This window comes from Hemitrygon akajei, chromosome 4 (assembly GCF_048418815.1).
Source record: "Hemitrygon akajei chromosome 4, sHemAka1.3, whole genome shotgun sequence".
Taxonomy (NCBI): domain Eukaryota; kingdom Metazoa; phylum Chordata; class Chondrichthyes; order Myliobatiformes; family Dasyatidae; genus Hemitrygon; species Hemitrygon akajei.
In genome coordinates this window covers 198,112,143-198,118,453 of record NC_133127.1, presented here as the reverse complement: position 1 = coordinate 198,118,453, position 6,311 = coordinate 198,112,143, and the positions used below count along the sequence as shown (strand labels likewise).

At 46.1% G+C, this 6,311-nt stretch overlaps 1 protein-coding gene across 1 annotated transcript in view; it reads right to left on the bottom strand.

Moving 5' to 3' along the window:
* LOC140726046 (uncharacterized) overlaps window positions 1–6,311 on the bottom strand; it is a 201,730-nt gene that overhangs the window by 39,432 nt on the left and 155,987 nt on the right. The gene's annotated exons all lie outside the window — the stretch shown is intronic.

Genomic DNA, 6,311 nt, shown 5'->3' with positions numbered 1-6,311 from the left:
TTTGATTTTCAGCATCTGCAGATTTTCTCTTGCTTATCATTCTCCCTCAATTGCCACAGTTCTGGGTATCTCCACTGGATATCTGTAGTGTTCCTATTTACCACTAGTTTCCTTACCATTCCTTTTTTTGATTTATTGCAATCATGAACAATAGCCAGATCAGAAATGCTGATCAAGTCAACTAGTTCCCAAAGAGAACTCTGATAGGCCAATCTGATGGTTTACTGCTGCTCAGCGATAGGACATAAAAAATCATGGATACAATTAAGAAATATTAAAGAATAGTAGAAATACTGGAGTCATGATGAAGTCTGTTGGAGGGACACATTTATACACATGCTGTCCTCCATAATTCAGAGAGATTGAAAGATAAGGTTACAGGGTGACAAAATATTACAGGAGCACTTGGAACTAAAAATTAATCCTTTCCGGGAGAAAACAGCACCTGATCTTTTCACACTGTTCTCCAGCAGTTTAAGGACTAAGTCCAGCCGGAACATAACTCACAGGTGCTCTTGAAGGTCAGGTATTAACCCTACCTACCAACAACCAAGCATTGCCATCCTGGTCCCCTTCATGATAGCTTATGAAGAAGCATGTGACATCCCTCCCAGAGGTGATCGGTGTTGGTGCACTCGACTCTTTTGAAGGCTTGGACCCCATCGTCGCAGATGTTTCCACCACTGCATCTGGAAGGCTGTTCCAAATTCTGATAGCACAGTGAAGGAAGCTTCTATCCAGTGTGTAGGTTCTCGCATCAGGCATAGAAACAGCATGAGCAGGCATAGACAAACTTGATCATGTGGTGTGCCGTCTCTCATAAGATGAAGGTCTGCGGGGCTGTGGCTGGTGTGCATTTTGTACAGCACAGTAGCTGCAGTAACCTGTCGTTTGTGGTGTAAGCTACTGACGGCTAGCTTCTCATGAGCTGTGGCTTCATCCACACCTGTAATCCTGAGAGCCTTTCTGTGAATGGAATCAAGCTGGCTGAGGACACTCTGTGAGGCATTCATCCATGATAAACAGGCATTCTCCATGATACCTCGTACCTGGGCTTTGTAAACCGTGGCTCTGCCCTCTTTGTTTAGTTTGGGTGCTACTTTCCACAGAGCTCCAAGCCTTTGTCCAGCCTTGTTTGAAATAGTGGGAAGGTGTTTATCCCACAACTACTTGCTGTCAATATTAACACCAAGGATTACTAGCTCCTTCTTTAAATCCAGCTTGCAGTTCCCAAAATGCAGATCGGGGGTGGATGGATTCCTCTTCCTAGACATCACCGTCGCCTTGCACTGAGTAGGCTCAAAGGTGACATTCCAGTCGTCTGCCCAGGCTTTCATCCTGTCAGGCCCGCTGTCACTGGATTACTCTCTCCTGCTCTAATCGGTGAAATAGTGTGGAGTCGTCAGCGTACAGGTATAGCTCATTACTGCGTGCATCAACCAAGTCATCAATAAAGATGGAAAACAGAGGTGGTCCAAGTATTGAACCCTGTGGTACAGATGCATTGATGGTTGAAGAATCAGAAGCCTGACCAGAGATAGCAACTTTGATGGTCCGTCCATGAAGGTGGATCTGCAGCTTTCCAGATATTCCTTTGGATCTCAGCTTAACACAGAGTCCATTTTGCCAGACCTTGTCAAATGCTCCTTTGATATCCAGGGCTATGACACACAATTCTCCACCTTTGTCTAAGGAGGTGTTCCACGGATGAGATAAGGTGTTGAGGAGATCGGCTGTACTGTGATCAGGTCTAAATCCATACTGCCTACCTGAAGTTAAGTAGGTAGTTCTGAACTTGTTTGTGGACTGCTGCTTCCATTATCTTGCTGATGACACTGAGTAAGGATATGGGGCGGTAATTTGGAGGATCAACTCTGGAATTCCGCTTGTGTATTGGTGTTACTGATGCTATTTTCCACTGTTCTGGGAATACATCACTCAAGAAGCATAGCTGGAAGAGGTGACAGAGAGGACGTGCAAGTTCTGCACTGAATTCCTCTAAGACTCTGGTTGGAATCTGGTCAGGGCCCGATGCTTTATCAGGTGGAAGCTGTTGCATAATTTTCCTGATGTCTTTAGGTTTGAAGATGATTTTGTTCAGCGAAGTGGTAGTAAGCAGCTTGACATCTGGTGGCTGGTCATTAGTATTTGTGAGCCGACATTTATCTGCGAAAGCCCGACAGAACACATTGGCCTTATCCTTTGCTGTTGTATGTACAGACCCATTGTGCTCAATGACAGGGATGTCAGAGTGGCCTGTTCTTCCAAAGAGGGAGTTCACAACATTCCACCACTTCTTGCTGCTAAGCTTACCAGTCATCTTTGAGTTAGATGTTATGGTTTCTTCTGGCCGGTCTCTCTGCTCGATTGTATGACTGCCTAGCCCGTGCAAACTTCTCCTTATTAGCAGGAGTGTTGCACTTCTTTAGATGGCAGTAGAGATGATATTTCTTCTTTGCTGCTCGTCTGCACTTGTCATCAAACCATACTTTGTCGCCAGTCTTCTTAGTAACAATTTTGCTGGGAATGTGAATGTCCATGGCCTCACATATAACTTCTGTAAGCTTGGTGCAAGTCTTCTCAGGGTCCTTGTCTTCGAGAATGCTAGACCAGTCAGTTGATGAAAGATGACCACGCAAATCCCAAAAGTTGGCTTTGTTGTAACACCAAACTTTCCTCTTGAATGGCTGGTCACGGTAAACTGGAACATCCAACTTCACTAGCACGGGGTTATGGACTGAAGAACCCACTTGAGCCATAGTTGTTGCCTTAGTGGGTAGGGTCCGTCATAACAAGATCAAGGATATACTCCCCCCTTGTTGGATCGGGCACAATCTGCTGCAGAACAAGACTATCAGCTAGTTGCAGTGTGCACCAACCAGCATTGTCAGTTGTTCGGCTGCCCAGCCAGTCTTGGTGATGGACGTTGAAGTCCCCTATAAGCATCACAGACTGTGCACTGAACTCTGTCAGTTCACCCCCAAAAACCCCAAAAATAAACCTTCCAGTTCGTGGTAGTTTGGTTTGTGAAAATGCCTTGTTAATGAGGGAGGTCAGAGAAGAACGGGCAGACTGCTTCAAGCTGACAGGAAGGTGTCAATAACACAAATAACAGCAAGTTACAACAGTGGTGTGCAGAATAGCATCTCTGAATGCACAACACATTAAACTGTGGGCTATAGCAGCAGAAGACCACAAATATACAGGAAGTATCACAAAAAATGATCAAAAATACATAATTAAAAACCAACAAATTCAAGATGGTAAATGCATAAAAGGACGATAGAAACCAGAAACAACTGAACATGTTACAGGATTCTGCAGTAGTTTAACTCAGTTTGATTACTTACATAGGCACAACTAAGTGGCAAACATTCACTAAAATCTTGCTTTAAAATGCAAACTTAACTAATTTGCTCTGTGTGTATCTTCTGTATCTCTTTCTGCTGTCCCTGTTCTAACAGCTCAGCGCCTGCTTTTTAATCTTTGATTTCGTATTTGCTTCCGGCCTCTTGAATCTGGGCTGATGACCGTGGGTGTGGTGAGTAACTGTTCTCCCAAACAGCCTTCTTCCTGCATCTGTTGCATGTTATTGACTTCTGTGTCAATGTTTCCCGGAAAGTCCCTTCATGTGGAAAAACGAAACTGATAAACAAAGACGAGAGCTAATCTGCTCACCTCCATCCATTCTGTGGGAAGACATGTCCTTTAATAGGTGGCACAGCCGAGCAGCCGGTAGATCTGCCGTCTCTCAGTGCACATCATCTGGGTTCAATCCTGACCTCAAGCTGTGTCCTCCCTTTCTCATTAACACCATCAGGGAGGAGGTACAGGAGCCTGATAAACCTACTCAGTGATTCAGAAACTGCTTCTTCTCTGCCATCAGATTTCTGAACAGTCCACGAACATCCCCTCACTCTTCTCCCCCCTCCCATCAGGCAGAAACCTGAAAGCTCATACAACCGGGCTCAAGGAGAACCTCTGTCCCACTGGTGACTCTCACTGGACTCTCCGCATTTTATTCTGCATCGTTATTGTCCTGATGAAGGGTTTGAGCTGAAAAGTCGACTGTTCACTCTCTTCCATAGATGCTGCCTGACCTGCTGAGTTCCTCCTGCATTTTGTGTGCGTTGCTCTGGATTTCCCGCCTCTCAATAGGTTTCAATAGGTCAACGGGTACATTCAATGTCAGAGAAATGTTTACAATATACATCCTGAAATTCCTTTTCTTCGCAAACATCCACAAAAACAGAGGAGTGGCCCAAAGAATGAATGACAGTTAAATGTTAGAACCCCAAAGACCCCCCCACGCACAAGCAGTAGCAAAGCAACAACCCTTCTCCCCACCCCCACCAACAAAAAAGCATTGTCACCCCCCACCGAGCACTCAAAGGTGCAGCAAAGCATCAATAAAAACACGGACTTGCAGTACCCCATAAAATACTCGTTCACCCGGTATTCGACAGACCACAGGCTCTCTCTCTCCCAATAAGGGAAAAGAAGTTGCCCACGTTTCACATCGACAGGAGTCCTCGGTAGTGGTCCCCTGCGGTGAAGTGACCACAGATAGCCTGCCCCGGGGAGTGGTAGAGGAGATTGTGGCAGAGTTGTGAACTGAGATGTCCCGATTGTTATCGGTGGGTCAGACCCTCCCGTATGATGGAGCTGATAGGGAGGCAACCCCCTAAGGGATGGACTATGCAGAGGGCTGCTAGCAGCCAGTGTCCCATGAGTAGGGGAATGGCTGGCATTGTGTGTTATAACTGGTGAACTGGGGCACTTCAGGCAGGAGTGTGAACGACGGGAAACCCCTCAGAGAGTGAGCCCCCGGGTACTTAAGCAGAGAGAGACAGTGAGGAAATTTAAGAGACCCAGTAAGGGGATGGCCTGGTGCACTGTGGGTAAGACATTCCCAGCAATCTATCAAGGAACACCCTAAAGCAAAGAACCATATTCCTGAAGGTTTAGTGGGGTCAAGCTCCAGTGTATCGCTACAGATAGAGGGTATTTATGCTGGAGCCATACTCGACACAGGGTCACAGGTCACTTTGCTGTACCGTTCGTTTTACAACCAGTATTTGACACATTTACCATTGACATCACTCAGTGCACTAGCGGGGTCCTAGTGTGAGCGACTATCCATATGATGTTTATTTAGCAGTGCTTTTAATTCCCTTTTTCCCGTGTTTTACTGGGCTCCTTGATTAAGGCACCTGACTCTCATCTGAACCGGCAGCATAAAACCTCCAGCTGACAGCTGCTCGGCGGTGGACCGTCACCTCGGCCAGTGGGGCAATGCACGTTCTGGGCCGCCCAGAATAGTGGACTAAATTGCTTCGGTGCCTGGGGTGCTCTGGGAATTCTGTCGTTTTCGTGTCCAGCTGAGAATTGCTGACCGTTTGCCACTACTCAGAGCCACGATACATATAGTCTGTCATTGTTTAGTTTGGTTGTTCCATGTCCAAGTTCGAGTCTACTTTCTGTGTCCAAGTTCAAGTCCACTCTCCATGTCCAAGTCAAGCCCAGGTCCAGGCTCAGTGTCCAAACTCTGTGTCCAGGCTCCTCCTGTTTGTTATCCGCGTATTCATCCAACTCGATCTCCGTGCCTGTGTCCCGCACTTGGGTTCACTGCAGTCGCCCATTGCAACATTTGTAGGGTTTTCAGTTCAAAGGCTTTGGTGTTCCTATACCAGGCCGTGATGTCAATACACTCTCCAGTACACATTGATAGAAAACAATAAACTCAACTTGAAGACCAGAGTATTTCGCTCACTGCTCTACTCTATCTAAATCCTTGACTGTGTGACTAGGCAGAGCTCAAATGGCATCGATAAATTTGCTGATGAAACAACTGTTGTTGGCAGAATTTCATATGGTGATGAGGAGGCATACAGGAGCGAGATATATCAGCTAGTTGAGTGGTGTCACAGCAACAACCTTGCACGCAATGTCAGTAAGACCAAAGAACTGATTCTGGACTTCATGAAGGGGAAGAGGAGGGAACTTACACCAGTCTTCATAGAAGGATCAGAAGTGAAAAGAATGAGCAATTTCAAATTCCTTGGTGTTAATATCTCTGAGGATCTAACCTGGACCCAACATATTGATGCAGCTACAAAGACACGACAACGACTATATGTCATTAGGGGATTGAGGAGATTTGGTATGTCACCAAAACACTTGTAAATTTCTACAGATGTACCATGGAGAGCATTCTGACTGGCTGCATCACCGTCTGGCATGGGGTGGGGTGGGGAGGGGGAGAAGCTACTGAACAATATCGAAGTAAGCTGCAGATCCATAAACTTTGT